General features: G+C 53.7%; 2 pseudogenes; both read right to left on the reverse strand.

The window, feature by feature from the left end:
* Positions 1-158: 158 nt before the first annotated feature.
* LOC119092301 (SCY1-like protein 2) lies at positions 159-10,857 on the reverse strand (annotated as a pseudogene).
* A 2,198-nt stretch (positions 10,858-13,055) lies between these two features.
* On the reverse strand, positions 13,056-15,666 carry LOC119092050 (ubiquitin-conjugating enzyme E2 H-like; annotated as a pseudogene).
* Positions 15,667-16,200: the final 534 nt, after the last annotated feature.

The raw sequence follows: 16,200 nt of genomic DNA on the forward strand, positions 1-16,200 counted from the left end.
TATATTCCCCGCCTTGTCTGCCAATATGCTTACCAAACCCTCAGTAGTTCCACACACTCCTGGATCCCCCCCCACCCCCGCCCCCCCCCCCGACCCCCCCCCCCCCCCCCCCCCCCCCCCCCCCCCCCCCCCCCCCCTGGCAGTGTCGGCTGGCTGACTCACTGTTGCTCGTCTTTCATGGCGTTGAGCTGCGTCAGCTTGTCGCGGTGTTCTGTCTCGACGCGCTCCAACAGGTCCCGCACCAGCACCATCACGGCGTCAAACTGAGACACGGCCAGCCCGTTCTCAATGGCCAGTGGCATCAGGAACGGCAGCACCTTGGTGGCCATCACCTCCTTCGTCATGCCGAGCTTGTCGCTGCTCAGGGTCACCTTGTAGATGCCTGCGAACACGAGAGGTCGGGCGACGGCGGTAAGCGGGGCCAGTTAAGGAGGCTTCGGCAGTCGCGCGATTATATCAAGTGGGACCTCACACAAGGGCCAGACGAAGGAGGTGATGGCTACAAGTGTACCAGATGGGCACGTGCGTGACGGTTGCCTGTGTACCAGGTCATCCCAATGGATGCGTGCCAACACCGCAGGCAGCGATCTCGAGACACGCCAGGCATTCGCTCCGACCACAGGTCATCCAGCGGGTCAATGCAACAATGCCAGCTTTCACAGTATTCTAAGAGATCTCTGCCGAGTGATCTCCTTAACCGGGTGCCGTCGTTCCGCAGCTCTCGCTGAGCGCCGAGCGCTCGGGCATCGGGGTCGCGCAGTGAGAGCGTTCCCCCTTCCCCCCTCGCAGTCAGCCGTCGGCGGCCACCCACCGACGATAGCCATGACGACCGCCGGCTCCCGGCTGGGGATCTGCGGCAGCAGCGGCAGCACCTCGTCCAGCACCAGCCAGCGGTCCAGGTGCGGCAGCAGCTTCCCGAGGCAGACCAGGCAGCTTACGCGCGTCTGAGGTCGAGGCACATGGCTTCAGGGGAGCGTCAGAATGGCTGACGTGGACAACGGTCACAATACGGCTTCAGAAGCTGCACACGAGGTCACGATGGGGACTAACCACCCTGACGGGGACACAAAGGCCACAGCACAAAAACATTGGGGAGGACACGGGTCACAGTACGGGTCGAGGACGCGGGGTCACAGTATGGGTCGAGACCATGAGGTCACACGAGGGGCGAAACAACTCTGACGGAGACAAGGGGGTAGCAACACGGACACCCCGTACCTGTCCAATGTTGACACAACGCAAATTGCGTGAGTGTAACGCATCACCGTAATCTCAGGCGATTCGAGAACATGGCCCACGATCCGCAGCATTACGCACTCGTAATTGTGGCAGTTATATCCCTGTAGAGGTAGAGGGACGATCACGAACAGCATGCAACCACGAGCAAGCTCTGCTGCTTGCTGACACGACTCTCACCGATAGGTAGCCGTGCCTTGATTCGGTTCTCGCGACGGGCACCCCACCCTCGGCGACGGCACTCATCGACAGGCAGCCGTGCCTTGATTCGGTCCTTATGACATGCACGCCACAATCGGTGACGGCGCTCACCAACAAGTAGCCGCGCCTTGATTCGGTTCTCATGACGGGCACCCCACCCTCGGCGACGGCACTCACCGACAGGTAGCCGTGCCTTGATTCGGTTCTCATGACATGCACGCCACAGTCGGTGACAGCGCTCACCGACAAGTGGCCATGCCTTGATTCCGTTCTCACGACGGGCACCCCACACTCGGTGACGGCACTCACCGACAGATAGCCGGTGCTGAGGCAGAGCTGCTTGATGCGCGGCAGCAGGGCGTTCTTCATGCTCGGGTAGTCTACCAGGCTGCCGACCTTCGGGATGACGCTGAGGCACAGTTCCTGGATCTGCTGCGTGTTGGACTCGAGAGCCCGGTACATGAGCGGCAGCACGTCGGCGCGCACCGCCTCCGGCGGCGTCTTGCTCAGCAGCAGCTCCAGACGTTGCATGAAGATCAACAGGATCTGCCCACACACAAGAATGCCGCTGGCGGAAGTGCGACATGGACGGCCCGCACAGCTTCCGTCTGGCTTTCTGACGTCACGAGCTCAGATGATGCGTCGTAGGGTGTTGTGGAGCTCCATCAAGGTCATGCCAGCGAGCAGATGATGGCGCAGGAGAGCGTGAAGCTCGTCCTGCGTCTCCTTAGCTGGTAAACTACATAGCTGGTATCATAAGTACAACTCGAAGCTCTCCCCAGACAACCTTGCGTGCGTTTGCCTTGCTTGAAGTCACGACCAACCAAATAATATCAAATGAAGAAAACATCACAACAGTTGCTTATATTTGGTAAGGGAAAAATTCGTCAACATATGCTTAAACACCGGAGGAAGGAGCAAGTCCTCCACGAATGGTAACATCAACGAATTTCAATGCAGGATGATAATTACTGAATGCGAACAGGTTTCCAGACCAGGGCAGGCCCACACGGCAGCAACGCACCCTGGATCGGCTCCTGGATCTTCAGACGGGCGCGAGCAGCGGCAGGATGTGCTGCACGTACTCCTCACGGCTCGAGTTCTCCGCTATCAGCATCGTGTTTGGCAACACGAACGGGATCATGGCCGCATTCACGAACTCCTTCGAGAGGCATGGCAGGATCTGCAAGCGGACCATCAGTATCACAGTCAAGTTCAGCTCAGCTAGCTTGATTGATTATACAATCTTGATGAAATACCAGCATCACCATAGTATGATACAAACTTAACATCTATTTCTCAGAATGGTGGCCACCATTTGGATCGATTACCACACCAAACGTCTCGTACGCTGGTTTATGTATCCAAATATGGTAGGTAGCGTTGTTGGCGTCAATCAAAGCAGACCAGATGTCACAAATGCTAAGCATCCTGAACAACGCTTTACAGCCATAAAGCCATTGTGAATCACCCATGTGAATCAACACTTCACTCTTAATCAAACTTCCGACAGAACAATACATGTGAATCATCTCTTCACTTTTCATCAAACTCCAACAGAAGAAAAGAGATAAAACGGCGAGGGAAATTATTTAGACAGTTCGACGCTGCACCAATGTTAGCGTGTCATTAAACATAAACTGGGTTTCTGGACGCTACACTCACCGATTGAGACACACCCTGTGTGGCAGCTTGGGAATGATCTTGAGGCAAGCCTTGTCAAGCTGGGACTTCTGCAGGTTGTCCCATTGAAATAGCGAATCCAAGTAATTCAGTGTCTTCACGCCAACATCGTTCGAAGTAGGCGATCTGTAACAGTACGGGCATGATGTATCATTACACGCGAGACGTGGAGGCGGACAGAGCCTTGAACGTCGCTGAGAATCGACGAATCCACGCAATACATCTGGTGTCACAATGGACCCCCACAATGCAATGTCCTGGTAAACCACTTGGTACAGCAGTCTGCATTGGGTAACTTAAAATGCACACAGCCTCGATTCGTCAAGCAGTGTACATCTCAGCACCGTTGGCCAGCAGTGGGCATGGCCTAGGCGAACTGCAAATTGATGCCCCCTTCTCCCCCCCCCCCCCCCACCCCCCACCCTCTCCCATAACATTGGTAGGTATTGCTCTACAGAAATGATGGGTACTTCTTTGGTAAACTAGAGGCCACTTTCTCGGTGGAGCAATGGGCATTGCCTCGATAAACTGGTGGGCAATTACGTCAGTGAACTGGTGGGTATTACCTCAATGAACTGGGTAGTATTACCCTTGAACTGGTGAGCATTACCCTTGGTGGACTAGTGAGCATGACCTCAGTGAGCTGGTCAGCATTACCTTGGTGAACTGATGCGCATCTGGCCCGCAGATCGGGCGCCACGTTCAGCATCATCTTGACGGTCTCCCGCAGCTCGGACGGCACAGCCTCCAGCCGGCTGGGCGGCATGCGCTTTCAGCTGCACGGAACGACCCGGAACCACAGGATGGTGGTGAATACTCAGCCAGTGAATCTCTGATAATCTCTGTAACTGTAGCTCCTACGATTTCCACAGAGGGCTTTCTTTGTGGACGAAGTCTAGCTGTGTTGGCATGCGAATACATTTTTTCAAGTTCTTTCTCAAAGCTAAGCTTCCCCTAGTGACATGCCCGTTATCGCGGCGTTCGTTTAAAAGGAGGCTCTGCGCAACCACTTAAAAAGCTCCCAAACAGCATTTCTTTTGGCCTTATGCACCCGCGACCAAAGTACTAGCTCGGCAAAGTATACGGCTTCATTAGTTTCTAAGGCCTGGCATACCCTCGTCCGCTGTGGAAACCCTGAAAATGTACCTGGTCCAGTTCCCTAACCTGAACGCTGCCAGTACGACAGGAATGTACGCCCAGATCAGACAAGCCCACCGCTGCAGAGGTGTGCAGCGAGCGTCCTACGCCTCACCTCGTTCATGGCCTTCTTGTAGGCGTACCAGTCGGCGGCCGCAGTTGAAGACGGTGCCTCCGTGGGTTGAAGACGGCCGTACGCTAGGCAGGCCAGCGCGTACATGTCCGAGTAAGGCGTGAAGGCGAGGCAGAGCGCCGCCTCCGGGCACGTGTAGTCGAGTGACGGCTGCGCCAGCGGGTGCACGTCGGGGTCGTACTCCGGCACGGGCCACGACGGCTGCCCGTCACAGGTCAGCAGGTCAGCGGTCAGGTCACCTCCGACAAACAGATGGCGGCCTCGACCACAGCCCCGCGGCGAACAGTCCTCAGGTAACATCCGAACGGGAGCCAGGGGAGCATGGGTCGGAGCAGCACGCGTGGGTCGGCAGCCAGACCACGACAGCAGCTGGAGTGGGGAGGCCGTCGGTTACAAGCCGCATTGGCTGCTGCGGAGCGATCAAACGTCAGCCAACACACATCACACGCGAGGTCGGCGGCTCGTCACCGCACAGTGACCCCTGCGCCGGAGACCAGGTACCCGGACGGCAGACGACACGTCAGGGTTTGTCACCGCACGGTGACCCCTGCGCCGGAGACCAGGTACCCGGACGGCAGACGACACGTCAGGGTTTGTCACCGCACGGTGACCCCTGCGCCGGGGACCGGGTACCCGGACGGCAGGCGACACGTCAGGGTTTGTCACCGCACGGTTGACCCCTGCGCCGGGGAACGGGCACCCGGACGGCAGACGACACGTCAGGGTTTGTCACCGCACGGTGACCCCCTGCGCCGGGGGCCGGGTACCCGGACGGCAGGCGACACGTCAGGGTTTGTCACCGCACGGTTGACCCCTGCGCCGGAGACCAGGTACCCCCGGACGGCAGGCGACCACGTCAGGGTTGTCACCGCACAGTGACACTTGCGCCAGGTACCCGGATGGCAGACGACCATCTCAGGGTTGGTCACGCACATTGACCCCTGCGCCGGGTACCCGGACGGCAGACGACACGTCAGGGTTTGTCACCGCACGGTGACCCCTGCGCCGGGGACCGGGTACCCGGACGGCAGACGACACGTCAGGGTTTGTCACCGCACGGTGACCCCTGCGCCGGGGACCGGGTACCCGGACGGCAGACGACACGTCAGGGTTTGTCACCGCGCGGTGACCCCTGCGCCGGGGACCGGGTACCCCGGACGGCAGGCGACACGTCAGGGTTTGTCACCGCACGGTGACCCCTGCGCCGGGGACCGGGCACCCGGACGGCAGACGACACGTCAGGGTTTGTCACCGCACGGTGACCCCTGCGCCGGGGACCGGGTACCCGGACGGCAGACGACACGTCAGGGTTTGTCGCCACACGGTGACCCCTGCGCCGGGTACCCGGACGGCAGGACGACACGTCAGGGTTCGTCACCGCAGGGTGACCCCTGCGCCGGAGACCGGGTACCCGGACGGCAGACGACACGTCAGGGTTTGTCACCGCAGGGTGACCACCTGCGCCGGAGACCGGGTACCCGGACGGCAGACGACACGTCAGAGTGCTCACCGGCTGGTCGGCCGGCGCCCGGTTGGCCACGCAGAACTCCAAGCCGGCCACCTTCCAGGCGCCGGCCCGGTTGATGACCACCGATTCGGGGCACAGGTTGCGGTTGCAGCATCTTGACGTCGCCGTGCAGGAAGGCCAGGCCCTGGCCGAGCTGCCGACCCCAGCGACACCCGTCAGCCGCAGATGTCCCCGGCCGGCACGCGGCCGGCGGCAGCAGGTGCAGTGGACGCTCCCGCGGATCCGTCCAGGTTATTACCCAGTTTCATATGAATCGTTTGCCAGAATTCGCACAGTAAATTTAAGCCAGAAGTTATCAATTATGTGACAGCGTAAGCTCACCATTCTGAGGAAAGGCCAAACCGAACAATCCAAACTACTATACATTTTGGCGTCACCGCTCTTTAGTTCGCTTTTGCTGCCGCTCTTTTACCACTTCATCAAAGCGTTTCATTTCGGGGGGTGGTAGTTACTGTTTACCGAAGACGTGTTCCATGTCAAGAATTTCTGTGGTAGTCATAATTGGAGCTTTAGGTGCGGTAACAAGAAAAAATAGCTTCTAAACAAATCTTTCAAACCTAACCGGTACAGAGGAAAGCGGAAACCGCCATTCTATCACTCAAGATCACGGTTCAGAGCATTGTATCATTATGACAGTAGTACAGCCTCTTTTGCTCCATGATGGCAACGAAGGGAAGACAGAAGGGAGTGCCATGGTTATGTCGATGACGCTAATGCATATGCCATCGAAGCTAGTCGGTTCCGAAGCCCGCACAAATGTGTCCGGTCAATGCAGTGGAATATCCGTATTTCATGAGCTTGGCGGGCCGACATCCGACATCCGACATCATCCAGGCGTGAAGGGTGGGCACCATGGGGAATCGAACCCCGTACCCGTTTTCTCAGACGCGCAACTACACCCACTACCCATCGATGGCCTACACGACACATAGGCGTACCGGAGCACATGCACGACCCGAGAACGCCTGAAAAATGATCATGCTGGGGCCCTCCCGGGGTCTGACCATTGCAGCTCACGGAATCGATGACATTTGGAGTGGTTCAAGTTCTAAATGAACGTGAAAAATAACTGCAAGTGGCGAACGTGTTCGTCCAGGGGCCATGCCGAAGAACGAGCTGCATACTGCAATGTTGGTATCGAAAGCTTGAAAAAAGAAAGGAAACATAAAACCAGACGGAAATGGCACACCACTCTACGCATGCCACTCAATCTCCGCGGGCCCCGACCACTCAATCACGGCCAAACAGATAACGAGGCACGACGGCTGACATCAACCTCATGCCACACCCCAAGCCCCGCCGCCACTCGAGACCCCTCTCTGCGTCCACCGAGCGCGTCGCTCGGCTCCGTCCGCGCCGGCCGGCCCCGCGGCGCCACTGACCTGCAGCAGGCCGTACTTGACCTCCACCTGGTGCAGCTTGTGGTCGCGCAGCGCCGCCGGCGTCGGCGTCGGCGTGTTCTCCGTCTGGCCGAGAACGTTGGCCAGACTGGCGAACACGGGCTCCGTGGCGAAGGCCAGACTCTCCCTGAGGACCATCGGAACGCGTTAGTCCGGCCTTAGGTGACACCACACGGCGCTGTCGGCGTTCACCCGACATGGGGGAATGGGGTCTCTAGAAGCCTACCACGGCAATGGCAAACATTTAAACATTAACTATCAAACCTACGGATAAACACATGTGGACAACATGACCATTATACAGACTGAACCGCTGCCAGTTCTATTGTACAGTCCAACACAGAGATGTACCCGTTTAAACGATTTCATAGCGAACTTGTCCGAATCACATTCATTGACCCAGGAGGAGATGCGAAGGAGTTACACTGGTTAATTGCTGGACTGCAGACTATCATACAGACTATCGACGAAGAAGAAACTGCGGACATATGCGGCCAGAGAGAGCATGATGTCATGTCAGTCAGCATTGATGCTCGAACTCCACCTCCCCCCCCCCCCCTCCCCACCTGTTCAGAGCTATAGTGTGTTACAACAAAGTGCGTTATCACACTTCGGCGCGGCCATCCGGCTGACCTGGACTCTTCCATGGCGTGCTGGACGGTGAGCACGCGCGGGTGCCGCAGCCGCGTCAGCTGACTGACACCCTGCTCAGCGTCTCCAGCATCAGGTCACGGTCGCGGCGCGCCCACTGGTCCATCAGACGCTTCTCCAGCACGAACACGGACGCCTCCTCGCGCGTCGACTTCTTGACGGCCCGAGTACACCTTCCACATGAGACCTGTCGACAGCGCCGAGCACAGCGTCGGACGAGACCGCGATACTCATCACTGGAGCGTCAGCTCGCCCACAGCGACCACTTGCACCACGCCAAACCGGCGGTGGTCATAAGCCAAATGCACGCTGTTGTCGTCACTGGAACCTTACGACGCTCTCAGCTCCTGAGGCCGTGTACCGTCGCCCGCTTTTCACCCAGGCGGACGCCAGGCACCCAGGCAGGAGGGGCGGGCACCGCAGAAAGCCAAGCCCTGTACCCCTGGTTTCCCAGAGCACAGCTCAATCACCAGTACCAGCACCCCAGCGCCCCATCAATCAGCATGTAAAACATCTACATAAAAGCATGTTGCAGTACCAACACAGAATCACAAAGACAACGCCTCCTCGCTAGAACCCAGCAACACGTACCTAATGGGTACTAACAAAACGACATTGACACCATCCTTTGGATTATATTTACAACAGCATGCATTTGGTACGGAAGACGAAAAGTTTCGACGAGAAATGAGTCAGCAGCGATGCGGGCCGTCCAGGACATTATGACTGGTGGAAGGCTGCACGCCCACACCGGCCGCACCCTATCACCGCCGCTGCCATCCGCCCATCAGGCCAGGACGTCAGAGCAGTGGAGGAGGGGCAGCACTGACCAGGGCCGGCACTGGCGATGTGCTGCGAGACCTCGTACTCGCGGGTGACCGGGTTGCCAGGCAGCACGCCCGACACCTGCGACACTGCCTGCGACACGGTCGACCTCAGCTTGTTGAGCATCTCCATGGTGGCTGATGTTCAGCCGCCTGCAGCGCAGGCCTAGGTGCTGATGCCAACAAGCAGGCTGTCTGGTGATACAGATGGGCTGGACCTGCATGATGCAAGTGGTGAATTTCAGCATATAAAACATTACTTGCTGGTGTTCTGCAGCAGTAACATGAGATTCGCTACATCTCATCACTATCAGAATTCATGTGTGCTATAAATATGCAAAAAAAGCAAGACAGTCTGATGGAGTTCCACACAGCACATACAGTTTGAGAATGACAATGACAACAATATTTGCAAAATTTCTTCTGGCATTAACACACACCACTTTCCTATAATATGTGGCCAGTTAGCCAAAGCCGGGCAAACAAATCTATGGACAAAGGACCAAACATAATACCTACTTTAATAACTAGTAGCATACCATTGGCGGTGAACAGCCCAAAGAACACAGAAAATGTTGGACAGCACAGCCACTCTCTGGAATCTGTGAGACATAACCAATCATGCAGAGTACATCTTATGACCTTCCAATCACAATAAAAGTTGCTGATTGCTGACCTGATCATACGTGCTCATACAATTTAATATTGCAAATCAGGGACTTCAAATATTTTAAACAAGCATGATAAAGATCTTGAAAACAACTTTGATTATAGTTATCTATTTTTTAGTGATCACAGCTGGCTCACAAAACAAATCAACAAACATTTTGGAAGATTTGTTCTGTAATTTGGCTGGGCTTAGGTGTGCTTTGAATATGGTCAAAAACTCATAATTTGAGCTATTTTGTGAGGTTCTTGATCCAGCCATGAGTCTAATGAGTGTAGGAACAACATAAAAGAAGCACATTACTTATGTATACCACCCCCAAACATCTATATTTTGCATCCCCTGCTTCCTCTCCCACTGAGAAAACATTACAGAATGTGCATGGTCGTGCTAGTACATCCTGGCATAAAAATTAGATCCCTGATTATAAGGATTTATGAGAAGAAAAATGCCTCAGACCTAAATAATCAATTAACACCAACAAAAAATCATGCAGCAATCAAGTATAGAGCAAATATGGGTAACACCATGCAATGGTAGTGAAAAGTGGCCTCACACTAAGGGTTCACATCTTTTTATCTGATTATTATTTTATTTTTCTCAGGCCAATTCATGCATCAAGTATGCTGACCACAATTTATACATCATGCACCCATGGTGTGTGTTCATGCATGCTGATCATCCAGACCATCTGGTCATGCACCAGGGCCAGCCTGCAAAAAAATAATTGATTACAGGGTGCTTATATGTCAGTGCTCTATGCCTGTAGCATGCAAGCATCAGTCTCAGGCCTGGTCAAATAGCCCTGAATTTTCAAATTTTGTTTACCTGGAAACATGTCTTTTGAGTATTTTTCCTTTGACACCCTTAGAAACACTATACCCAATTCCTCAAACATGAGCTTGCATATGCTGATATTGGTGGTGAATGCACACTAAACTATGGACTCCCAGACTTACAGTGTGCATATGCTGAAACTATTGCAGGAATGTTGCTGTTACTCTGGACAGTTCTGATGTGACAGATAGCTTCTCATCTGATGCATATGCCCTAAAGTAGAAATCATGATGGGCATGTATCTGCCTGCCTACCTGGTAGGTATTCAATGGCAGGAAAACACCACGTAGGTCATGTACCACTGAACTCACTGACTCGTGGCTGCACCGCCTGGTGCCTCCTACATGTCTCTGCTGCTACTTACTGCTACCGCCACCGTCGCCCTTACGGCGAACAACTGAAATCTTACCAATGGCAGACCCGGGTCCCTCGACACAAATTCTTCACTTGTTAACGCTTCCAGCTCCTCATAGACACAGGGTATTCGTAAATCCGGATATTTACCTTATATGGGACCAACCAACGTCTGCACCTGTGTATCGTGGATACCGCATATATGATTCACAGCCGCCCTGCGTCATAAAGCGATATTTCGCGCCGAGACCGTCCACTTGTAGGAGCAACTCTTCGATCCTCGATCCGAGCGGAAACGTGGATGATTCCCTTCTAGACGCCCGTGGCTTGAACGTGGCCGACTGATGATGCTGTGGCTGCTTCAGATCATCTTAGTTCAGAACGTTAGAAAATAGCTATTTGATGCCACACAGGAGATACCAGGTGACCAAAGGCCCATCGTACGTTATTTCTGACCAGTTTGCTTTAGCCTGGGCTAAAAATCCGCCTTTTCTTATTTTCCCACCAGCGCGGCTCATCCAATTTGTTAAATGCCGAATCGTACATCGCGCAACAAAGAATCATATCACTCGCCAGCGCATGTGGGATTTCGTCGTCCACTGGTCATGCCAATGTTTGACCACTGCCTACAGGGCCATGCAGTCACCATTTCATTGACGAAGACTTTCAGAGGTAAGATCTACGCTTGATGCAGAATCAATATGATCCATCCTCTCAAGCAGTACTCGTAGGAGGCCACACAAATTGGTTGACAATGGTTTATTGTTAACACCCAGACGCCGTCCGATGTCAAACAGCAACTGTCCAGGGTGAGTCGAAACAAGCGGCGGCGCTGCGACGGCTGACCTGGGTCGGCAGCACATCCCACCGACTCCGGTTATGCCACCAATGTCATTTCGCCTCGGCGGGAGACACCTTCACCAGGTCACGGCAGCCGCAGCATGCCTGCGGGCTGCCGCGTCCGGAAGGAGTGTCTGGGACACCGGCGCGGTCTCGTGCGATTGCCCGGGTGCTTCTACACCTTCTTGCAATCACGACGCGAAAGCGACACACAGAGTTCGAAAACTGCCGCATAGGCATACATCACTTAGCCTACGATGAAAAGTGAGAACACGTACGCTGATGATTATAAGACACGCTACTTGCCGATTTCGCTGAAATATTTCCACCATCTGGTGGCAAAAATAGTACTACAATTTCGCCAAACAATCGCTCTAAGCAGGAAAATGCAATGATCACAATTACATGGACATTTCCTTGCGGTTTATGCAATACTTTCTCTCATGTAAGTGATGTGTTATCACACTGTTTTATTGGTAAACATGGCATTATTGCAGCCCAAGCACGACCGAAAAGGAAAGGATGCGGTTCAGGAGTGCAGCCATGATTTCCTTGGGGGGGTGGGGATGAAAAGGGAGCTGAGTTAGTGCGCACCACGCTATTTTTTCCTTTCGGAAACCATCTATGGTCAAAAAAGCAAGCCTGAGGGCGCCGGGGTCCTGCCTCCTCCTTGCCTGCGCCCCTGGTGTGGCTTCATTGATATTAAAGCTTGACGGCACTTGAACGTTTGACGGTTGACGGAAGACCAGACTGACATTTGGGGCAGCACATGTCATGCTGAGCCATTGTGCATGTACTGAATGATTATCAATAAGTTTGATAACTTTATCCATCCGAGATGTCCACTGCTTAATTTTAATCGAATGGCAGCGAACTACCAATCGGCAACAAAGGCTTGGTCGAAACGAACCAATTTTTTTCGCGCCACACGCCGTCGCACGCTGCCAGGCTGTAAAACAAGGTAAAACGTCTTACCAGGACAAGGCCCGCAGGATCGGGATACGAGATCAGCGACTAAGGAAAGGCCGTCCAGAGAGCAGCGCGTCCTGCTGCTCTCCCAAGTCGCGGTGGGACGGTGAAGCGTAACACGGGGGTGAGCGGAGCACACTCGGGGCCGGTGACCCTCGGTCACGCCGCTGACCGAGACAGGACACCTGGCGCGGTACGGCCGTATACCCGCGCCAAACCCCCAACAAGCTTATCTACCGACCGACGGCCCTCTGCCGCGCCCGGCCCGGCGGAGGTCCAGCGCTTAAGACGCAGCCGCGGGCGGCACACCCGGCGCACTGGGACCGGGCGGCTGACCTGACCCCAGCCCTCCTCAGAGGACTTCGTCCAGGGCGGTTGCTCCGCGCTACGGAGGAGCAGTGTTCTCAGCCGCTCTCGTGTGGCACGGAGTCGGTGCCGTGAAGAAGCGCGCCGCGCCGTGCGCTGGTTGTCCGACCGCCGACGCCTCGCCGGTTCCTGCAGTGTAGGTGGGCTGCGTGGTCGGGGCCCAGCCGGCGGCGGAACGCCACATAGCACGCCTGCCGTCCCAGCTGCGCGGCCCGCCCGGAGCCGCCCGTTATAGCTCCATGTCGCGCGCCTCGTCCTTCGAGAAGTCGGACATGGGACGACTCGCTGCCGCTGACCGAGGACGCGTCGGCGTCGGCGGGCTCGGCCGGCGCCAGCGCCTCCTCCGTGGCGTAGCGACGCACGTACTCTGCCAGCAGGGTGGTGCTGATGGGTCGGCGGCTCGGCCGCGCACGGTCGGCGGGAGATCCGCTGCCGAGTTGCGGCACTGGAGAGGCGGTGCACCAAGCCAGCCGAGATAACTATCGACAACATGTTGTGATTCGGATTCGGCTCAAAGGCACTGATGCTTAGCATTTCTGTCACGATGGGAAAAGAGTTAGCACGTTTAAAGAGTCTGAACGGGTTTAACAGGCTGCACCATATTACATGAATCCATTTCTTCTATTCTCTTTAATGCTGGCCACATTGACAACGCATATACTCACCGATGACCTTTTTCTTGTACTCTTCAGGCTTGTGCATGTACAACGCTGCCGCGTCCCCGTTTAACGGATCTATCGGGTTTGGGTAGGTAAGCAGCTGAGGCAGAAATGATTCGAAGATGTTCGAGAGATCTGGAACGGAAAACAATACATGCCGTACTCCGCATTTTTTGGCAGCCAGTCGCAGACATGCTTGCTGCAAATAACTAATCGCTTTAAGTGGCTGTATCAAAGGCACTGAACGCCAGCGTCACAATCACCAGGCCCGGACTTGATGCGACCGGCTGTCCGAAAGTCCATCGACGCCTTTAACCCAGGGGCGGCGCCATCAGGTTGCCAGGATGGGCATTCGGTCCATCCGGTTGTCATGCCGGGCTGTGTGAGAAGTAGCAATTCTGTGGTAGGGCGACCCAGCTATGATTGACAACGAGATGGAATAATTGAGACGTGGCTCCATTTCTGAAGGGATCAGGTATGGTTGTGAGTGAAGGTGCTGCAGGGTTGCTGTGGCGAATGATGATCTTTGGTCATCACAGGAGCATCAGGAATGGTGTCCTCGTGATTGAGAGCAGGCGCTGGTAATGAAGAGCTCAGTAATGTTGACACGCTAGATGAACATGACGGTTGAGAATGCACTAGCATCAAAGGATGCATGCTTATTTCCAATATTACATGTGAAAAGTTGTTCACATGCATTTCAGAGATGTGGCAGATAACTGTAAATAAGAAGGCTTCACCAACACTGCAGATACTAAGAAAATAGAAAAAAGACAAAGTACTGTACAATAAGGCACTGATACTACAGAACATAGCATCACAAATAACCTCAAAATCAGAACTAGTCCAACTGACATACCATACAGGGCTGTCCAGGCCTGGTTGATGACATCCAGGCAAACAGTGCCAGACACCTCGTCGATGTTTGGGTGGTACACCTTGTTCATAAAGCCAATGCTGGGGGATCTGAACGGGTAGTGCTCGGGCAGGTGCACTCGCACCTTCCACACCCCACCCTCATATGGTGCTGTGGAAGAGAGACACCAGTTGGTCCATCTGCGCCAGTGGGGTATGGCACATGCACAGGTGATCAGACTGCACCACTGCAGGACATACGAACTTGTCAGACTGGCACAACTTGGACAGCCAAAGGCTGAGCAGGATCAACTCCAGCAGCAGGCTAGTGGGAGGCTTAACTCATGCTGCATATGAGATAAAGTACATTCACATGTGGGGTTGTATCAAAAGCTAAATATGTTGGGCCACTCCTGAAGAACATATTTTACCAAAAAGGAACAAGTTCACGAAGATCCACAACACCCTTCTACTATACTTGTACTAACGTGGGGTTCATCATCAGTCATGCTCTGCTTAAAAGATGGCAACCAAAACCTTCAAATGTTCATGAGCTGACAGAATAAGAACAAACATAGATAAGTCAGTCCACTTACTGCCTTTTGGTCCATAAAACTTGACTGAAAACTCATTGAGACCTCCCATTATTGTCACTTCATGCTTGCTCTCAATCCTGAGCTAGAAGTCAAGGAAGGACTTCTCATGCTGGCTTGTCATTGTCAAACTACCTAGCACCATTCATATCACACATAATGCCAAATAAAAATAATCATACCACATGATTACCAACCTGCAACTTTGGGACAAACTTACTAACAAAGCATGTATGTTTACCAGCACAAAAATAATGCAGCTATAGCATCATGCAAGAGAGCAATGTACATTCCAAAGCATTGTCCTTAAATCCATGTAATTTAACTACCAAAGCAGTGTTTAAAACCTTCGATAGATATAGACATGAAATGTTACTTAAGTTCCTGTTGCCGCATACTTCAGTTCCCACAGACTGAAATCTCTTGCAGCCAAAACATCACGACATTTTCAGTTAATGCTTTTAAACCTTGCGCACTGCACAGTTCAACCACATTTCTGCCTACCCCATCCGCTGATACTGCAACAGAGTGAAGTAAATAAGACAAACTGAAACTTCGTTATAACATGCATACTCGGCCTAAAGCTCTCCTACATAGGCCACACACCAGCTAATTGTTTTTTGATGGTCGCATGTTATGATTGCTTCAGAGGATACAGTTTGATGACGTCCGTGTCCATTCGCTTTTTTTCCTGCGCTGGGAGAAGACATCTTGACAGAGTCCCTCCAGCGGTTCAAACGCCAACCACTCTTTTCTGGGGTTTCATTTTAGGCAGCGCGACACTAGCAGCACCCAACGGAAAGTCCCAAACACAATGGAGAGACGATTCCAGGGTGCGATGCGTACTGAAGGGCAATGAAGGCTACCTGCCTCAATCACGAAGTCAGCAAGATACAAGACCATATTACGGTCTTGTTTTTTTCTTGAATATCGTTAGAATATTCATCTTACTTAATTATGTTTTGTACTTACTTCTTCTCGTTTTTGCATTAGAAGTGCTTAATGTATTCAGACACCAGTGCCTTATCCGAAGAGCGTGGTCGTTATTGGTTGATGTGCACCGGACCTTTAATGTCACGTGACCAACCAGCTGGCAGAAGTAACAATGACAGCCAGCTGAAGCAGGTAATTCACGTGGGAAATACGAGGTTACGACACGGTTGCTGTAGACCACAGGCGCAATGAAGTATGCATGGTGTCACCAACCAGTGGTGGATGCAGAGGGAAGTCACAGGGCCTTAGCCCCTTGGGCCCTGAAGGGGCTCAT

This window comes from Pollicipes pollicipes, unplaced genomic scaffold, assembly GCF_011947565.3.
Source record: "Pollicipes pollicipes isolate AB1234 unplaced genomic scaffold, Ppol_2.1 Scaffold_3447;HRSCAF=4054_pilon_pilon_pilon, whole genome shotgun sequence".
Lineage (NCBI taxonomy): Eukaryota > Metazoa > Arthropoda > Thecostraca > Pollicipedomorpha > Pollicipedidae > Pollicipes > Pollicipes pollicipes.